This window comes from Buteo buteo, chromosome 20 (assembly GCF_964188355.1).
Source record: "Buteo buteo chromosome 20, bButBut1.hap1.1, whole genome shotgun sequence".
Lineage (NCBI taxonomy): Eukaryota > Metazoa > Chordata > Aves > Accipitriformes > Accipitridae > Buteo > Buteo buteo.
The window spans coordinates 8,800,791-8,822,125 of NC_134190.1; the positions used below are offsets into that span (position 1 = coordinate 8,800,791).

General features: G+C 42.6%; 1 protein-coding gene across 6 annotated transcripts in view; it reads right to left on the bottom strand.

Moving 5' to 3' along the window:
- Positions 1 to 21,335, bottom strand: part of ATXN1 (ataxin 1) — a 370,404-nt gene that overhangs the window by 132,512 nt on the left and 216,557 nt on the right. Inside the window, exon 11 of one of the 6 annotated variants that reach the window (XM_075052095.1) lies at positions 12,549 to 12,638. The exons of the other annotated variants lie outside the window; for them this stretch is intronic. The gene's annotated coding sequence lies outside the window, so the exon portion shown is untranslated. The remainder of the gene's footprint in view (positions 1 to 12,548; positions 12,639 to 21,335) is intronic. 6 annotated transcript variants of the gene reach the window in all.

Sequence of the window (21,335 nt, forward strand, 5' to 3'; positions counted from 1 at the left end):
AGCCTCAGCCACTGGGGAAGAGGTCTTCAGTCAGTGTCACTCAGTTCAGTGACCCGTGAATTAGGCTTAGAAGGTCTCCGTGTTTTGAACTTTCTTGTATAAAGGATAAATACGAACAGTCATGTAGAGCAGACAGACAGCTGTTAAAAGCTCCATAGATAACCCTCTGGCAGCATCACCCACACAAAACACATACTGAGGAAATTTCATAGGCAATAGTCCTGGGTCTCAGATACCATAATGCAGTTAAGATCCAAAGGATATATTTGTAAAGTGGCACAGATGATTGTCCATTTATTTCATAAGAGAAGGGCAGCCACATATGACAACACACTTCACAAACCATTAACACAGTGGAATTCATTTATTGCTTCTTATTCTCAGTATACACACAGAGAAGGAATTAATAAACATAATCAACTGGAGCAATACCAGCTTGCTAAATGGATCTATTTAAGTTCAAAATGCTGCTCCTGCTAAAATCTACCAAAAACATCGTTCCTCCATCACTTCTGAACGCAGTGCCCGTAACAGCACAAAGCAGGCAGAGGCAGTTAAACTGACACAAGTTGCAGTCTGCAGCACTGTGTTTTTTAGCACAGCGTTTTGAACCCAGAACTGAAAAGAAACAATTTTGAAGCACATTTCACTGAGCAGCTCACAAGAAAAGGGCTGCAATCCCAGACTTTTATAGACAGTTAAACCTGTAATGTTTCACTCCCACTATTGTTCTAAATGCCGAATAGACACCCTCCACTCCACACACACTCACATGCACACGTGCATGCTCACGCACACTCAGTGTCACACCGTGTACTTCACTTCTAATAGTAAACCTGACAAAAAGGAATTTTATTTTTACACTTTCACACCACCCACTCCTAATTAATGTCAATCAGCATCTTCTGCATAGTACACACTGCAAATATACATGGCCTTATCTGTGCTGGGGGGTTGGCAAAAATTTCCACTGTTGCTAAAAACTGAGTAGGTTCCGCATGATGGATTCACCCAGGAAGAACCTGGAGACGCACAACCCTCCTGAGGGGTCATTAAAATGCTCTGACTTTTGGGGGTACGTTTCTGTTGGTTGGTTTGTGCTTTTTCCCTCACAGATATGAAAAGGAAGTAATTCTCTGGTTTGGAAGAGCCGCTGCAGACTTCCCAAGGTGCAAGAGGGAGCAGGCACTTGCCAGTACATCTTGACAGCTGCCAGGAACAGTGGCAGCAGTGGAAGGGACAGCAAGGGAATTTTGCTGGTGACTTCATCAGAGCCTGCATTTCAGTCCATGTTGTTTAGACAACCACGGACCAGAGCCAGACAATTAAAAACACTGTCAGCTACCGGGTATGTGCCTATACTTGCACTCCCCAGCTGTCCCGATAACCACCACAGCAGCAGAAGTGAGGGTGGGAAAATCTTGCCCCCCAAACCCAAAGCAGACAAATTTGGTTTCCCAGCACACACACCACTCACTTCTTTTTATAGACTGCTTTTCTCTCGGATGCAAAAGTAAATCCAGCTCAGATGATTTCCCTGCTTTAACTTTTGCACAAGAGGAAGACAGAAAGCTAAAAAAAGAAAATTAGACACTTCATGAAATCTGTGATTAAGACACAGAAACTAACAAGACAGATGGGCTGAAACATTCAGGGAGCTTCAGTTCATCAGCCCATGTTTTTCCAAGATCTACAGTAAGCTATTGTCTTCCCCATTTAGAGTTTTTAAATCCTGTTTTTCATTGCAATAATTTAACACCATTTCTAAACTTGGAGTCCCCTTGTCGGGTAGTCCAAAATAAACCCCAATATTTACTCAACCAGCACATGGCCACAGAACCTAGCTATGGGGTTTCTCTCCCCCTTCCTCTGCCTTTTTTCAGGTGAAGATAATGGACACTGCTGCTGGCTCAGAGAAGGTGAGCTTGCTGGGGAGGCAGAGCAGGGCAGCAGTGGATGGGGGGGCAGCAAGAGGCTGCCCAGGCGGCACCTGACTGCACCTCACTCTGCTCCGCTGCACACTTTGCTCCCTTGTGTGCACCCACGGGAGAAGCTGCCATCACTGGCATTAGCCGGGTTATTACCACACAGACAGAAATACGAGGCCAGCGACACAGCTAACTCCCTCTTACAAACGTTCATCTTCCAGGGATAAGAAAAAGCAGTCAATATTGCACGCTCTGAAACGCAGGGCCGATTGCTCCTAGCAAGGGTGGTCTGCCCCTCTGCAAGCTCCTTGCTCACAACAAGGACACAGGCTGGTCTGTCCCCCCCTGCATCCCTTCTTCCATGAGAAATTAAGTCCTTTTTTCTGCAGGGTGCACAAAGCAGCCACTCACCCAAGGAAAAAAGGAGGGAGGCAGGGAGAAGAAGAAGAAAGAAGAATAGGAAGAAGAAGAAGAAGAAAGGGAATATGTGACTCCGCACTTGGCAAAAGCCAGCGATCAGCAACCACTGCCGAACGCTGAGTCACTTCTTTCCCTTCCACCTGGCGAGTGGCTGCCCGGATCCATTCAGCAGAAAGCCTCTTTTCATCGAAACTGGCATAAATCTGGAGTAATTCCCTCCGTTTCAATGGAGCTGCTCAGGATTTACTGCAGTGTGACATGACAAGCAGAATCCTGACCATTAAGAGCTACAAGCCCCGGTTTTCCTGCAGGAGACCGTGCTGCTCTGCTCTCTCAGGTTGTGATGCTAACCATGCAACGGCACTGATGCCATGGCTGGTTCTATTTTTCCTGATGCCATCATGTCCAGCAGATGCTCTGTGAGCAGGACCTTTGGAGAAATCACCCTCTTTCATGTGCTTCAGGAGAATTTTGACAATCTAAGAGCAGAAGAACGTTTAATAGCTTGAATTAATTATTTTTTCAGATTTTTTTCCCGGATTTCATTTAATGCTCTAATTTGGTTTTGCAAAGATTTATAAAATTATTATTTTTTAACATCTCACTGGACTGTGTGAAACAGAGTTCAGAAGACAGCAGAAATATCTTCTGTGCAGATGATGTGTGAATAAGCAAGGGATGAGATCAAGACTTAAGGAATACCAATCAGCTTTACCAGACAATTATCTATTTATGTTCTCAGCTTAAGAAAAAACATTGCTAGAGGATTTATGCATGCATTGGAAGGCTTCTATAAGCAGGGAAAGACCCTGAAAAAACTACATATACTCCCCCCCCAGTATGCAATGCAGTGGCAGCCAGAATAACAAATGACAAACGAACACAAAAATCAACCTTTGAAACAGGACTCTTTCAAAAGAAGAGAGTTTCTACTTTACTATAAACACAACACCAATGTAAAAAAATGCATTCACACATATACCAAGGGGCTGACAATTTGTTTTTCTAAACAAATGCAATGAGTCTTGCCTGTCCTGGTTAAGTACATTTACAACATTCAAGAATAGGATGCAACTGCCTAGAAACAGCGATGTTCATGTAGTACTTTCAATATGGGGAACACAGTGTGCTCTACAAATATTAATTTAGCCTGAACAGCCAGTGAGGTATGCAAATATTACTCCCAGCTTCAACTGGAGAAGATCGAGCATAGAGCAATGGCGAGGGGGATTTTCAGCACTGTTTCAGGTAGCCAGCTCACAGTCAGGGAAAGCTGGGACCCTGCATGTCTGCAAGTGCTTTCGATAGTCCTGCCCTGACCAACTTCCCAGACACACAGTAAGCCAGAGCCTGAAACTGAAGCCCTGCTTTTTCTCTTCAGGAGTCCCAGATGAGCCAACGTTTTTCTGTATCCTAACTGGTTATGCTGCCAAAATCAACAAGGTGGTACGCAGACACGGGCACAACTCCTGACACCTCCCAGGTCCTGGATGCCCCAGTCACGACGCCCAGCTGGGATGTACTGCTGTTCCTTCCCCATCCCCATGCTGGACCTCACTCCCCATGGAAACCCAGCGATGAGAGCTAAGCACATCAGTTTTGCCAGAGACAGTACCTTGACTCACAACCTGAAAAGCAGGAGGCTCACTGGTTTTGACATGGTCCAAGAAAATCACTGCAGCCATTTAGCCAGGCAAGAGAACTGCAAATCAATCCCTGTTGGGGTATCGCTACTTCCACAATTGTCCAAAAAGCATTGATGGGGTAAAAGCAGAGCAAAGCAGCAGGAGCTTCAGCAGCTGCCAATGGCTTCTTGTTTTTTGAGGAAGGATGATGCTGAAGAACCCCTGGGGCTCAAGTGATGAGGAGAGGGCCAGAGCATGATGCAGCCCAACAGGCCTTGCTGCGTATTTTGCCCTTTTAAGTTCCACCTCTAATCCAAAGGGAGGAAAAAAACATTTCTTTAGTCAAAGAAGCAGAGAAGGAAAGGAGAGCTGAAACAATGCGGATCTAAAGTGATCTGAAAAGAATGAGCTCCTGGACCAATTTTTTCTACCACTCCACAGAACTGCAGCAGAGGAAAGTGAAATGCAAAGAAACGTGTATCTCAAGGACAGGGTATGTAAGTGCTGCAGCTGCTTCCACCTGAAGACAACACCTTCAGACCAGCAGCCCAAAACCAGTAATTCTCATAGCAACCATGACACTTCAGACTATTCAACCCTCTTCTTCAAAAGCCTTGGTTGTAGCTTTTTACAACTCTGGCAAATATTTTAATTAAAATCTTCCATGCCAACATCTGCCTCAGACTGATCTTTTGCGGTAAAGTTTCAGCAAAAAAATTTCAGCCATTTTGGAGAAAGAGAGTAGGCAAATAAATATGTAGCTTTGACTGTGTTAAATTTACTTCTGCTGCTGTTGTTGTTACTAATTTATTGAGATATAAAAATGGCTTTAGGCTGTGGAGCAAGCCTGAAAATTTGGCAAATGGGTTACTCTGATCAGAGACGTGTTTTTAGCTATTCCTGTGAAAAATCACCTATATTTGGTTAATTTTACATCCCAGGGCGGGGGGGGGGGGGGGGGGGGGGGCGGAATCAGCAGCTAAAGTCTTCATACCTTTCATTACTGTAAACTTGATACCTCAGGCTTCGACACAGCTCCATACAGACCATGGCATCTATGAAAGGGTCTGTTCTCACAGGGGTCACTGCAGAACAAAAGACTGAGCTCTAAGCAGCTTTGGTACTTTTGAAGTCAAGAAACCACAGTTAAAGAAAGATACAGTTATTTCACTGTACTGTTCTTTCCCTGAATATGTACAGAAACAAGGAAGAGATACAGACAAGCAAAGAAACACTTGTTGTTTCTTGTCTTGGTCTGCTGTTCTCTAGAGTATTCTTTTTCAGGAGCAACACTCAGAGAGGGTGACACTGCAATGCCAAGTTGCCCTCCCTGTACTCCAAGGCACCTCCACTCAAACACCCCCGAATGCCATTTCCTCTTTGTCAGAAATCTTTGTTAACAAATTTCCCTTTTCATTTTTTTGTGAACTGTGCTTTTCTGGTTTTGTTTGTAAACAAAGAAACAAACAAAAAGCCAGAATGTAGAAAGGCTCTGCCAGAACTCAATTAATAAATAATGAGCATCGAGTGTTTTTGATCATTTCCTTCTGTCTGAGTCTCACAAACTGACAGTAAAACAGTGTATGACCCTTTACAGAACAATTTTACTACCATACTACATCCTCATTGGAAATTAAGCAACAGAAATTTAACATTTTGAATGGGAATGGCTCATCCAATTTGGTGCAATGTTACCCACTGGGAAGTCCAGAGAGAAATACACTGTGAGCCTGCATAGCAGGATTTGCAAAGCATCTATCTAGTCACACAGCAAACCCTCACACAATCTGCACAAACTTCTTCCCCCACTCTGCACTATAGAAATTTAACTAACACTTTTCAACTCACAAACCTGTACTATTTTGCTGGCCTTTTTGCATCATGTGGATGAAGACATAACTTGAACTTGAGTTCAAGCAGTTCTTCAGGATGTGTGATGCCAGAGGGATGGGTATGGAAGGGCAGGAAAGGAGAGGAGTAAAGACATCATACCCTGCCACTGTAACTGGAAATGTAGGAATGGGAAAAGTTATTTTTGTATTCATAATTGGAAAATGGGAAAAATGGAAATAAAAGGAGTTTAGAGAAGGGGAAGAAGGTGAGACCTGCTGGCAAAGTGTGTTTCGTCACCTGGAAAAAAAAGGATGACTAGAGAACACCTTTTGCCACAGAGACAGTTTACGAGAATGGAAGAAACACACATACAGAGATAACTACACAAGCAGTTTCCAGCATTTTCTTTAAAAATAGTGGCCAGGAGGACAAATTCCCATTCTGCCTCTGTTGGCATAACTTTACTTGATGGGAATATGACAATCTATACCAGCCATACACCTCCCCCTTTCATTTATAAGATACAGGAGACAAAACGAGTATTAATAATATCTCTTTATGTCCTGGTGTTCCTGACCACACCATCTGTTTACATTTGGAAACTGCAATAAGTGAGGTGCCTGCCATACATGCTAAACTGCCAGGATTCACAAAGGGAGCGAAAAGTCAAGATTTCCATGACTTCAGCCCTAATTTGACTAACACCAGCACCAAGTGATCTCTGTCCAAAGCATAAACACATTCCTTATAAACAGCTTAAATCCCAGTACTTTAAATGTACAACTGTTCGTCTGTTGTAATCTCTGTAATGAATAAAATTCAATCACATGTACAAAGAAAAGAAATCTGTTTGCTGACACATCACTGAAAGGAAGCGAATAATGTCTCACAATACTAAGAAACCTGATGACAAATGTAAGGGAAATTACCCTTCGAATAATTTGTGCATGATCCTTAAGTTTTGGTGGGCTACAAGGAATACAAACTCAACAGTTCCATTTTGCTCTTATACTGATACTTTAATTTTTTATATATATACTTTTTAAAATGAATATTTACTCTCTTTTTTAAACTCTTTTAACTGCTTTGGGTGCAAGGGAAAGACTGGATTTGATCTCTTGGATGAATCACACACACAAGTTCTCTCAAAAAAAGCAGGTGGACAATAAAATAAAAAAAGAGGACAACTTTCCTCCTCTGCGTCTTTAAGATACTGCTGCCTTTCAGGCAGACAGTGAATGCTGCATTCAAATAACAGAACATGGATTTCTCTTAGTAACTGCAGCTATAATTGTAGCTACTGGTTATACTGTTTCCAGCCTATTAGTGTTACAATTGTCCAAAGCATAACACTCAACAAAATTGCTATAGTTTCTGATTAACGTCTAATTTTTTATGTAACATAAAAAAACCACCTTCAGAATGTTATCCCTTTCCTTATTCTGCATCTTTGGCACCATGAGCACTAAAAAGCAATACTGCTTCCCCTCCCTTCAATGTCTGGCAGCCCTTTCTTAAACCAAAACACTGATTCAGTGGATGCTCTGCCCACTATTACAGATAACATGCCTTTTCCAAATCTGAGTCTCTTAAGGACAATGTAGGGTAGCTTTATTTTTAACCATTCACTAACTAGTATCCCATTTAGTATCTAGTAAGAATTGGCTTTTAGCATTTTCCTCTGCTGTATATGGTATTTGCATGCAGTTACTGCATATTACACAAAATATTGATCAAAATAAATGGCCTATATTGTCGTATTTACTCATACACAGAGCACATATCTTAGGTAAGGGCACATTTTGCCTCTCATGTATTTTCATTATGACGAATAAGGTACAGGCATGAAGAATCCATCCCTCTGTATGGAAACAGCATGCTGGGCAGAGCAATGGGAATAAGAAATCCAACTTTACCAACAGTTATCTCCCTATACTGACAAGAATAAAAAAATCCTGCAGAGTCAAAATGCTAGACAATTATATAATTTAATGCAATCAGTTAGTCCTCCTGGGTTTCAGTCTATTTCACTGTAAAGCAACTTTTTAATAGCATTATTATGGTAGCACACCATGATCTAGTCTTGCTTGTTGTTTTTCAGCTAGAATTATTTTTGCCTCTTGCATTTCCTTTTTTTACTTAAAGAAAGGATGGCCCAAAAAAATTTTAATGAGAAAAAACAGCACGAATTACAACAGCTCTGATTTACAGGGTCAGATTAAGAGATCGGAAATGTCCATTAAATCCAAACACTACTTCCAGTCTTCCTTCCTGATCGTTTACTATTTTGCATATTTTCCTTTATACTCGTGCCATAACATATGGACAGGCCAACCATATCACACTTAACTGCTCTTTACGTAATAGATTCCTGCTATACCATCATCCCATGCTTCCAGTAGTTGTGTTCTTGTTACCCCACCACAATAAACCATCAGAACAAGGAAACACGCTTCCATGTGCAGCTCTGTGGCATTTTGGCAAATTTAAGACAGGAAAAGGGAAAGAGGGGAAAAAAGAGAGGAGGCAAACGGGTGGGGGGAAGAACAGCAGCACTTACTCTTTCATGTGGGAAGGTACGCCAAGAGGACAACCACAGTGCTTCACCCTAAAGCTCAAGAGATCTAAAAGGTCTGCAACAAGCAGGGTGCTGCACGCTGATCTTGGGTGCTGAGCACCTGCTGTTCCCACTACAGCTACAGAAAGCAGATCACTGCCTCACTCAGGATCAAGCTTTCTGGGTCAGAGACCATTGCACTCCCTGCAGCACCCAGAATGAGAAGAGATGCACCAGTTGTCGTCCACAGGTGCTTCCAAGCCCCTTCCTCACCACTGTCACGTGCAGACACCTACACCACGTGGTGGGGAGGTGACTGCACAGACACTATGACAAAGATCAGTCAGCTCTTCCACTCTCTGACATAGAGGTCAAACACAGCAGCAAGAGAGAAGCCATTGTTTTAGTGATACAATGCTAAGAAAGTAATACAAAAAGTACAAACTTACCACACAATGGAACTAAGCCCAAGTAATCTTCCTCCTCCGAACACTCCAAAGGAGCACTACGTACCCTCAGCAACTTAACTGAGACAAGTCCTCTATGGAGTTGCTTCTCAAAATATTCCTGGGAAGTTTTTCAAGCATCACGGGAACACCTGATTGCATGTGTTAACCTCCGCACCTAACAAGCCTGCATCTTCTCTCATTGAAATCAGCTGCCCTTAATTTGAACAGTAGGACACCTGCGCCTTTTCTGCTGCTGTGTTCCTCATCAGAGCTCTATAAATGTCACACCTTTATTTTATTAGTGAAAGATCTATTTTATAAATTAACACTAAAAACATTCCTGTATGTGAGGTTTTTTGGCCCCTGTTGTGACTCTGAATTCTTGAAGGTCAAATAAAGCGGTCCGTAGAAAAGGAGAGAAGAAAATGCTCTGCAATATCCTTTTACAGAGTCTCTGCAGTAAAAAAGACAATAGCTAGCTGATTTGTTACATGGCTTTGAGGGCAGCCATGAATGCTAAGACCACAGTTAAATGAACCTGGTCATGAAAGGAGCAGCAGCTTGTCCAGTACTGTATCTACATTAGTTAACTCTTTTTGTGATTCAAGTCCAAGACTTCGTATTGTTCTATTTCCGCTTATTCCTCTGCTCTAGATTCCCTTTGTGACACTTTTATCAATGGAAAAATCGAGGGAGGGGTTTCCAGCTGGGAGCCCAACAGAAAAACAGGAGGTTCAGTCTGGTTTTCTCACTTGCACTGCAAGAGACATTTTAGCGCCAGTAATAAAAGCAAAACTACACAAAGAAAAAAAAGACATGACCTGAAATTATTTTATCATCATAAATGCTGCACCGCTCTTTATTCTCCGGTACAGTTAGTCTCACACATTGCCACACTAATTTGCTAGCTTCAACAGAGCTCCTTGCAAATAACCTATTTGTATTAAGGGATGATGTCAGCTAGAATTCCAGGGAAATACTAAGTAAAAGTTAACAGCACCATAGGTCAGATCTACTCTGTCATGCCCTTGCAATTTTTACAGATTTATAGCTGCAATATCACAATTTAAAAAAAGCAAAAGAGAATAGCCTGATTGTGTCCTCTGCGAGAGGTGGGAAAAACAGACACAAACAACAAGGGAAGGTAACTGGCACGCTGGGAGCTGTGCAAAATGGATTTTGCACAGGCACATCTACATGGCTACACCTGGGGCGTCATTACGGCAGCCGTGGTGCAGGCACAACCGCAGCCAGTTGGGTGCTTACATTAGCGTTGTAACCTTAGAAGGTGGTTTTGAAAATGAGATCATTTGCGCTAAGAGGATTTTCAAGGTAAGTCAACAGATAGATTTGGTCTCATTTAAGACCAGAAAAGACTATTAATCATACATTGGAACATTATGGCAGCACAGACCATTCATCTTGGGAGGCACTTTGTATAACAGAGCTGCTCACATAAATGTCCACGAGCACCGCTCCACACAGATGACAGGCTCCTTGAACTCTGGAGCTATTTACTGTAGCTATTTTCATACACCACCAAGAAGCCCTGGAAACTACCATCTTCTCAAACAAAAGGACAGATGCCTCAAAACCTTCAATAGGCAATTATCCAGCCATCACAGGCTCTGCAAGTGTCCCAAAGACAAGGCAAATATCTTCCTCACACATACACTGCCTGAACGAGATGGCTGATCGGGGTACAGTGTCTGTAATGGCTCTGCTGAGAAAAGCACCTTTAGATACAACAGAAATCGAAGCTGCTATCGCCAGAAAGCAGCACCTATCACCCCAATTGCCTAAGCTTGGCAAAGCTGCAGTAGGACAAGAGCAGCAAAGCTGAAAGGAAAATACAAGGGTGGAGAATCAGATACAAAGGCTGTCTGCTCAGACATGAAGAATACTTAAAGATGTGCCTTGTGATGAAAAAAACCTGGCAGTCATCATCATCAAATAGCCTGAGAGTTCAGAAGGCACCTAAGAGAGCATGGTATGCTACCCAAACTCCCAGATAGTATATTTTAGCCTGCTGGACAACTTTTAATAGTATTTTCAAAAGGTCATATGGATCTCAAGTACCTAAACCATAAAAAATAGTAAACTAATAAACCTTGAGAACTGACTCTTAGCATTCTCTTGAATCTGTACTGCAGACTTATTTCCCTAAATAAACACATGAACTTCAGCAGTGACTATGGCAAACCCACAGATCTGGGTTATGTCTCCAGCTCCAACCATTTACTTTATTGCCTTCCACAACATACAGAGCAATTCTCATTAAGTACTTGAATGTGAAGCAGCTCAGTGGAGAGTTAAGGAAATGCTAATCCAAAACTAATAAAAGGGGGCAAACTATGTGTGGAAAAAATTAATTTAACTTGTGTGAAGTCATATGAAGTAACCGAAGGAAGCCTATGTGAACCTAGCAGACACGACCTATGCCACGTCACAGACAAAAGGGACAGGAGGAGATACCCTTGAAAATATGCCTTCTCAGCTCCAAATCTAGAAATCAGCACATGGGTAGGTCGCATTAATCAAACTCATCAAAGAAATCTCTGTATCAGCTCTGATCACCACTCTACCCTGTCTAGGGTCTCAGCTTCCATTGTGGCCAATCTCTGAGAAAGACACCAGAAAAGAAAAAAAGAAAGAAAAAAAAAAAACAGGAAAAAAGAAGGAAAACCACCACACCCACAACTCAAACATAGTAATTACAAGCCAAATAAATGAAGTGAGGGAAAAATTATTTCCTGTCCCTGCAGGTAAGGTTGAAGTCCTGAAGCACTAGATTTGAGAATAACTAATTAGAGATCAACAAGTTAAACAGCCTAACAGGGTCTTTTTAATTTATTAAATATATTTTGCTTTAATCACATTAATTTTTCAGAAACGTACAATAATCTTTGTGGTTTAAAATGACTTTGTATTCATTTTTTAATGGAGAGTATTTTTATTCATCTAATACATTATCCTTTCCAGAAAATTATCATACTTGACTACAAGTACTTAACGAGGCGCTAATTAATACTCCTATTTCTCCCCATTTAAAACTCCTTTGAGGAATGAGGTCAGAAACCTGGTTTAACGCACAAGACACTTCTCTGAGGCTGAAGGGGAAGGGACCCAAAAGGCACCTGTCACCCTTTTCCACGGAGGACACCCCTCTTGAAAACTGCAGCCCAAGATGAGAGCGATCCCTCCGGCCGAGCAGGCAGCTGACGCTAGCTCCCTGCGCAGCAGCACACCCCTCTTCTCTGCCGCTTGTGAATGATGAGAAGCAATTCCCCCACTTTTCGTTTAACAGGACGAGATTCACCTTTCCCACTCTTGTCAGCCTGTGCCCCCTTCTCCCTGGGAAGACAGCTAAAGGGTTCATCCTACTACAGCGTGCTCGGGAAGCCGCTTGTTCCCCCGTCTTGCTTCTCCCTAGTGCTGTAACACAGCGACGGGCAGCTCCACCTTCCTCAGCGCAGAAGCCCTACCAGAGCCGTGGAGCCCTGCCAGCCACTCCAGCCATCCCCACGCCTCGCCAGGGGTGCGGTAGGCAAATTCGGGTTACGAACACCTCCCAGAGCAGAAGCGGCTGTTTCGGACTCGAGGAACTGCTGCAGGTTTAAAGAGCAAAAGCAAAGACCAAGCACAAGCATTTCCGAAGCTCTCAGGAAATTTGCAGACACTCACCGACAAACTTCACTTCTGCGTTTGCTAGACGTTGTACGCTAATTGCAATTACCTAAGAGCAGCTCCACGATGGGAGGAGGGGAGAGGAGAGGAAGGCTTCCTTTTGGCACAGCTTCTTCGGAGTTCAAAGGACACATATGGCCTGCAAACACAGTGCAGGGGATAATGTAAAATTAAAGGAGGGATGGGAGGAAAATGAGAACTCAGCAGGGACAAGCAGTGTTGTTCTGGATCTGCTCGACTGGAATTTAAAATAAAGGAATGGGGGCGGGGGGGTACAACAAGAAGCCCGCCCTTATTTTAATTCCACATCCAAACAGAGGGAGGGACGGCAGGAGGGATCCCAAGTGAAGGAAGACCTCCAGGGAGCAGGGCCTGAGCACTTCTGCCTCGTCCAGGCAGCAGGACCCAGAGGACCCTGCCCGGAGAGCAGGATCGGAAGCAGCCAGAGATACAATGGCTTCAGGAAGCGTACCACGACACCTCCAAAGAGACGGGAGGGGTTTATTTCAGAATAAACACGCGTACAGCACCAAATCTGCAGGGAGAGACAGCGTGCCTGCCCGCAGAGTAAAGCAAGAATAAGAAGGTGTCTGAATAGCACAGGCCCCGATTTGCCTTGCAGCGCCCGTGTAGCCATGCAAAGCAAGCCACATAAAAGCCAGCAGCCTGTGAGACCGTGCCTGTTCCCACACCGAATCCCGACACCTGCTTGTGGCCCTGTTCTCAGTTAGGGCAGATACCAAAGCCTACCCTTCCCACCGCAGGGCACGTCAAGCACAAAAATACATAAAGAAACAAAACAAAACCAAAAAAACCCCCATCCACAACAAATCCTCAGTCATAATTTCTACATAATTATTGCACAACAACCACCCGTAATGAGAGAATGAATTTATAACCACACACAAGCTATATTTACCAGTGAACTAGTTACAAAGCAAAACAGCAGGAAACCACAATGTGTGTCTTCATATGAGTTCCTCGGCAGTGGTGCAGAGCAGGGCTGCCCGTGCAGCGGGGCAGGCTGGGCAGGTGAAACCCAGGCACAGGGGCCAAAGAGCAGCACAGTCCCGTGGAGATGGAAGCTGGACCCAACAAGGCATGAAGATGTCACCGGGTGTTCAAGGGAAGCTATGTAGAGGTGGGGCTAGAAAGACCTGTTTGACTTCAGGGTTAAATAGTTGGCCACCCAAATAAAAACTGAAGGGAGTCTCTCCTCCCAACTTTCCCAGCTTCCACAAATTTTGATCCCTAGAGGGAATTAAAAAAACCAACATACAAACAACACAGAAAAACAAAAAACCTCCCCACCCCACAAATGGAAGTGCAGTCCCTCACCACAGTTGGGACCCAGGAGATGACCTGTTCCTGCCCCTATCCACCCCCCCACCCCCCAAAATGAGCACAATTCAACCCAAAGTGGGACAGCAGGATGGTGCCTCAAGAGGAGGCCTGACAAGGTCAGCAGTTGAGCCCCTGCTAACACCTTTTTTTATCGCTGGGCACAGTTGATTTGTGTCTGCCTACCAGCCACCATGTATTGCTGAGCTCAGAGGGTCTTCACACCTTCAAACCCTGCCTTTCAGGCAAATTTGGCCAAAACCGCCTCACAGCTTCAGAAGTTACTAGAAGCACAGCTGGGCCGACAGACTCAAGGAAAGACAGGCGGCATGCTCAGGAGACCCCCATTTCCTTGGGCCAACGCCACACGAGCAGGCAGGGTCCCTGCCGCCAGCAGCAGTACCCCGACCACCTCGCCCCGGCTGCTCATCCTCACCTCCCCCTGCACCAGTACAAACCCTCACACTTTCCAGGCCGGTGCAAGAGCGATGGTGAGCTAGATCCAGGAACAGATCCTGCTGAAAAGATACTTTTTTTTTTTTTTTTTAGGGATTATTTTTGACTTGGCTCCTTTCCCAGACCTGGCTCAGAGCACAACTGCACAATGCTTATGTCAACACAAGGAACCCATCTAATGAGTACCCACGGAGGGGGGCCAGGACTGCTGCCATCGCCATCCCGGCCACCTTAATGAGCTTGTAAAACAACGGCCTACGGACAGTGGGTTAAAAAGTCACAGAGCTTCAGTTAACTGAGGGAGGCAGATGAAAAAAAAAAACAAAAAAAAAAAAACCCAACACGCACACAGGTTACCGACTCGCTGCCATGTCAGGCTGCCAAAACACAGCAAAAGCACGGGGCCTTCCCTGGAGGAAAAGAAACCCTGTGCTCAGCTCCACTGCAGCCCCGATGCATAAGGTCGCCTGACACACACCCTGGGAAAATCTTGCTCCCTACTAGTTCCTAAGCAGGATACGCAGCAAAATGCACACCTCATGAAACACTGGTGTCTTGAAATGACCTATTCTCTTATCTTTTTGGTTAGGCATGCTCTCCCTGCCCTGCTCTGTCCTTGGAAAGACACCAAACAGCCCAGCCCCAATTCAAGGTGGAATTGTAAAGGCAAGAGAGAAGGGAAGGCGAACAGGGAAAAACATCTCTCTTTCCATGGACTACGGGTGCAAACCCACCACAACACCAGTGTAACCCCAAACACATGCTACAATGGAGACAAAAATCCATGATTACTACTTCTGGTGTTTATGCTGACCAGTGTGCTACTATTGCTCAGGTGGCAATCAGCGAACCTGTCATGAAAAGAAAGGATGTGTTGGGCTTGCTATCGATCCTTATAGTTCCTATCTGAGTACAATCGTACCTTCTTGAAATGTAGCCCAAAAGGGCACTGTTATTCCGGAACTGAGTTGCTTTCGGAAGATGAGTCAAAAGCAGTTCCATGTACTTAGAGCTCTTCTTCAGCTTACCGACAATTTTTCCTCGCTTTACAGCCATGTTTTCTGATCCTTAATTTATTTTCTTTCCCTATTGCTGAGAGAAAGAGCCCCACAAATAAAGAGAAATCTGACTATCCCAGGAAATTATGTAACTAACTATACACAGAGGGCTGTCAAATATGCACAAAGTAAACTAACTGAAATAATATTATTTTTTCCCCTCTAATATCCTTCATTTATAGTCATTGTAGGTGTTACATGTAACAACAGTAAGTGGAACGATTTCATACAGCACTTTCCCCATTGAGACAGCTATTCTGCATCCCCTTGTGCAGCAGGCAGTCTCTATAGCTCACTTTGTATTATGGCAACTGAGCAAGGCACCTCAAATTAAGCCCAGAACAGTAACCATTCCCTAGAAGCAGGGCTAAAACCTAGACTAATGAGTGGCTGCGTCTATAGGCACACCAAGTCGTTCTCCCCAGTAAAGTCTGGACATCGCTGGCAGCTGGTAGGCAGAAGCACATGCCTCTGACAGTACAACTCTCGCCTCCCAAACGAGGCAGCCAACAGCACAAGCAATGCATGGGGCCAACTCCTGCCCCAAACAAAATGTCGGTTTGGGATGGCACATGTGCCGGAGAGCTGCTAGACACTACAGGAGATGAACTCCTGTTTGCAAAGCCTTGGAAAAATGCTAGGTAAGAAATCAGTATGTATTGCTATTAGCACAAGGCTCGTGAAGATGAGCAGAGGCCTTGATTGACAGCACTGCTCCCCTCCCATTGTTCATCAATGGGAAAGAAAAAACACTAAAATAACAATAAAAGACAAAAAATAAATGCATCCCGAGCACCCACTATATTTTATGTTCTTTTTGTCAACGATTACAATTCCCGTGATGTTAATAACGTGTACAAGGACAAATAAACTCAGAGTACACAGCAAAACACACAAGGAGGAGGTCAATGCATACTATCAGACATGACATGTCACAAACACTCAGAAGATAACACAACCCAATGGATTAAGTATCATTCAGTAACAGTCATCACACTATTGCATCAAAAACTGGGCCCAAAAATACATATGAAAACACATATTCCAAGCTTGGCTAAAACAATAGTACCAAACAAAACATATGATACTAATTCAAGTGTTATGACAAATTGTCCATTGTAGCTGGAAAACAGAGAGATATGGCTTTGAAAAAGGATCATAAAAACAATGACCTAACAACTGTTAAGTGTTCATATTTGACATACATTCTAGCATATTCATAAACCAGGTATTTCTGAAGGTAGGAAAAAATATGAGAAAACAGGTTAATGAATTAAATGTAAATAATAAGGAAAAATCAAAGATATAAATCAGAAGAAATTTGAGCTATGAAAAGATTTTGTGTGCACATGCGTGTGAAATTTAATACAATTCCTACTTTAGGTCTCTTGGATCACACCTGTCTGTGTTTTTCAGACCTCAGTTTCAGAAGTTTATTATTTTTTTCATACATGGTTTCAGAAGGACTGCTGTCTCTTTTAACAGTGAAGTTCTGCCTTCCAATTCCCCCAACATATTCACACTGAATCCAACCAGCTTAAGGTTAACTACAAATACAATGGAAAATCTGAGGTAACTTGTTGCCTTTATTTTCCATTTTTTCTGATGTGCTATTAGGCTAGTCATAATGAATATCAAATAAGTATTTTTTTGAATTAACAATTAGGACAAACAAAGGCTCTAATATTTTACAAACCTATTTGATGCAAAATATTAGATATGTGTTCTAGGCCTCAATTTTTCAGACCCTTATTATTGAATTCAGACTTTTTTCCAATCCATTAGCACGCTCAACAGCTTATTAATGTAAAGCAGAGCCTTGCTAATTTGCAATAATGTTGAGGATACCTACTCTAAATTAATGGAAGAAATCAATAAATTTATCAATCAACAAAAAGGAACAGAAAAGAAAAATGACAAAACACATTCTGTTCTATTACTGTGGCAATCCTAAATGGTGTTTTAATTATTCATACAAATATCTTTAATACATTAGTAAGTGTGATGTATAGCATATCTACTTTTTTTTTTTTTAACTGTCTTGGGTCCCAGTTCAGGAATGTGGTTCCTTTGAGGAATACCAGGAGGCATCTGAATACTTTTTTGTGTTTGATCTTACATACTCAAATGCCATCCTGCTTTGGATCCAGAATACCACAAGATTACTTACTCTCCAGCACTCTCTGCTGAGAGCAGACTCATACAGAAAGTCATGCAATGTCGCACAGCCTATAACAGACCACACAACACAACCACGGGACAGAAGCACCTCTCCATCATTCCTGCCATAGCCAAAAAGCAAATTCCCAGAGCTGCAGCTTGAAAGGGGAGGCAGCCAATATCCCACATCTTGACATCCCACCGAGAAAATGATGATAAAACAATGAGCTAGGGAATATCTTTTGGAAGAGAAGCCAGGGTCTAAATTCTGGGCCTGGCTTGCCAAGCCACTCCTTTTTCAACACATAAACCTGTGCATCTTCTGTACATAGCTCCCCAGGCTATGCCATTCTCACTCATTCACAGACATGTTCAGGCTGCCCGCCCAGCGTCTACGTTCAGTTAGTAACTATACCTCTCATTCCAGGAGAGACACCAGTAGCACAGAGAAAGCGGCAAAAACCATGAGTGAAATTCTGGGTAGAGGTGGAGTTTTTCAAACAGCGATGGTGAGCTTCAGAAGGAAGACCTAAGTGCACAGAACTCCAAAAATACGGCCCCTTTTCAGGTCAGCAGTGCGCATAAAGGGTTAATAAACCACTACTGCTTATATTACTTATTAATCTCACCCCTCCCTTATTTATCAATTTCCTTCTTAAGTCCTGGCATCTCTTCTCCATTTCCCTCATAATTTTGGGTCCTTTTCCTCCCGAGATTATCATCTGCTAGAAGTTCCTCCTCCCCTCCGCTGCCCACATCTCAATCTTTGTCCTGGTTCCCTACAATGCTCAGCTTCTGGCTGGGCTCCATGCTCACTCAAATTCATTTATATCCTGCTCTTCCAAGCTTGAGAAGCAGGTTTCCACTCAGCTGCCCTCACCTGCCAGGGCAAGGAGCAGTGCATGGAAGCTGGAAAGAAGAGCTCATGAGCACCAGCCACCAGTACAGCAGGGCTTTGTCACTAGAAACCCAAGGTGGAAATGCATGCCATGCGTCTTATTTAGTTGAAAGCCGAAATGTTTCTGTCTAGGATGTCTGTTTGTATCTCAAGTCACAAAGAAGCCATTAGTACCAATAATGTGTCATTACGGGGGCGTCAGCAGAGACTCTGCAGCTAAGGTTAATTTGAGATGCATAATTTAAAGCAGAACTAAAATCCCTCCATTTCACACTTTAATGACTGAATTCAAATCATTCTTCAAATTTGACACAGCAGCTCTTAAGGGGACACTTGCACTTTTTCCTTTTCTCCTTTTTTTTTTGGCCAATTTTAAATAAAATACAAGCTATCTATTGCAGAAGAAAAATGTACAGATCCTCCCTTTACGATCACTTTAACCTGTTTCCCTCTCACATTTATTTTCAGCAGCTTCATGTGGCTTCATACTTCATATATTCATTCTGACATGTCAGAATATGCCTGACACAGGCCACTTCTGCAATTTAAAAAAAAAAAAACAAACCAATACTCAACAGTTAAAAATTTCACTCATCGTAACCCCAGGGATTTTGCCAAGAACAGCTGGCAACACTGCCTATCTTAAGCATACCACATCACTTAGGTAACAGTAGTACCCACACAATTCTCTGTCTTTAGTATTTCTACACTCAACATCCTGCTAAAATACGTAAGAGACATAATCTTTGTTTTTCACACAGAAAACAGAGGCAAAGACAGAAGGATGCTGTGGTTCAACAAGTGCTTCAAGCTGGTCCAATTCTCCCAAACCCACTGATAATTTGTTTTGTCAGGCAACTTCCCTGAGCACAGCTGATAAAACACAAAAAATAATTAAGGAAAAACTCATCACAACATAACGAAGCAGCATGATAGGAGATCTCCATACTGCTGAAGCGGAGATGCAACACCTCTCTAACAAACACCTCCTGCCTTTTACTGTGGATGCTTCAATAAAGCTCACTTAATGTTACCAAAATTCATAGAAACATACAACGATTTTTGTTGTCTGACACAACTCGATTTTGTTCTGAATTTTCAAGAAATCACAGTTCAAGCACACAGACATTCTTTGGAGAACTGCCCTCCATGCTAAAAATGGCAATGGAATTGCACAAGGGGAGGGAGGAAAGAAAAAAAAAAAAGAAAAAAAGAAAATTCCAAGAAAACTTTGACTCATCCATTGTTATTCATCAGGTTTTTGGAGCAGAGAATGGAATGCCGTCAAGCTAAAATTGACAGCGCTATTTTCTGATCTCTAAGTGATGTCAATCCTTCACAAAGCCACAAATGCTGAGAAAATTTTTCTCTGCAAAATTCTAAGAATGACTCTTAAATTTTGTTAGTTTGGGGGGGGGGGGGGGGGAACCCAGAGCTAAAAGAGGCACTTGAAATTAAACTCCTACGTAGGTGTGCTTTTGAATACTGAGAGTATTAGGCTTCACAGCTTTGTGCTATCTATGACTCAAGGCTTGCTGCCACAGGTGTCAAGAGACCTGGGACCTATCTGGAGCTCTGTAGAAACCTGCTGCTTTGTGGTTTGGGATTTTTTTACTATATAGTAAAAAATACACTCTCAAAGACAAAAAGCAGGCTTTTGCACTCAGTATAGACGTGAATCTTTTTAGTCAACAGATTTTACTGTCCAGTTAACTTTCACCTAGCAAAGCAGATTTTTCTGCTGTTTAATTCTTAAGGTTTTCAGAACAACATGATGTCAACTAAGCCTAACAGTTGAAATGGCTTCAATAAAATTCTGAGAATAACATATCTACACTGGCACGCCAACACACTATTTTTAATTGTAGCTCATTAAAGATGTAATAGAAGAATTCACTTCCAGCACTGTTCTGTCAATGCATTGAGATAATCATGCTGCTATATCATACATAAAGCAATGTTTATGCATAGTGGTTTAGGTAATGGAATGGAAAGGCAGAAAGCAGTGATTCACTCCTTGTTCTATCTGTTGCTGCAACATGGCTTTTGCCTATCACAGAGCCCAAGCAGGCACATGGAGTGATTGGTTGATTGGTTTCAAATGTTACTAAAACAGAGACCTGGAAAATGAAAAAAGGCAAGTCAGTTGAAATGCTGAACAAAAAAAAAATAAAAATCTGGATTGCAGATGAGAAGTACTTTACAGAGCAGCGTACAAATGCAGGCCTCTGAGGTAATTTAAACCAAATGCAGACTGAAACTGAAGTAGTTTGGTGAGTCAGCACAGTAAAAGGACACTAAATTACATGCGAGAAAAGTGCAATCCTTTTTGTATAACACACTGTATTTTATTCCAAATTTACCAGAAAACAAATTAATTGTCTCCTTTGTGTTATGCCTCCTTCGTTTCCTTTTGGACGCAACCTCTACCTTCCAGAAACAAACTGCGTGCAGGCTGACTAGCTGTGAACTCTAATGTCTAGGACTTTAATTTCCCTTTCACAAAAATTTCATCTCCAGACCATGACAACGTTAATAAACAATCGTTGGCATGAACGCTACTGACCATCTTCCAAGTTATGATTACTTTCCTCTGGAAATAAAATAAAAAAAATTTAATGGTTAAAACCAAAACTGCAGAGAATCATTACAGGCTCCGACACTGGTAAGTGCCTTCCAGACTCTGCCATCACAGAGGTTTCAGCCACCTACAGCTTGGTGTAGAGCAGGACTTCAGCACTAAATATGCTTACCATCAGTCAAAGAAAGGCTTAGCCTCATATCTGCCTCAAACATTTTTAAAACCATAGCTGTTTTTAAACTCACAAAGCAATTTCCATCTTCATTTTCATCTCATTCTTGCCTCATACTTTCACAAGAACGTAATTCTGTGAAAGCCACAACAATTGCTTGTTCAACGTAG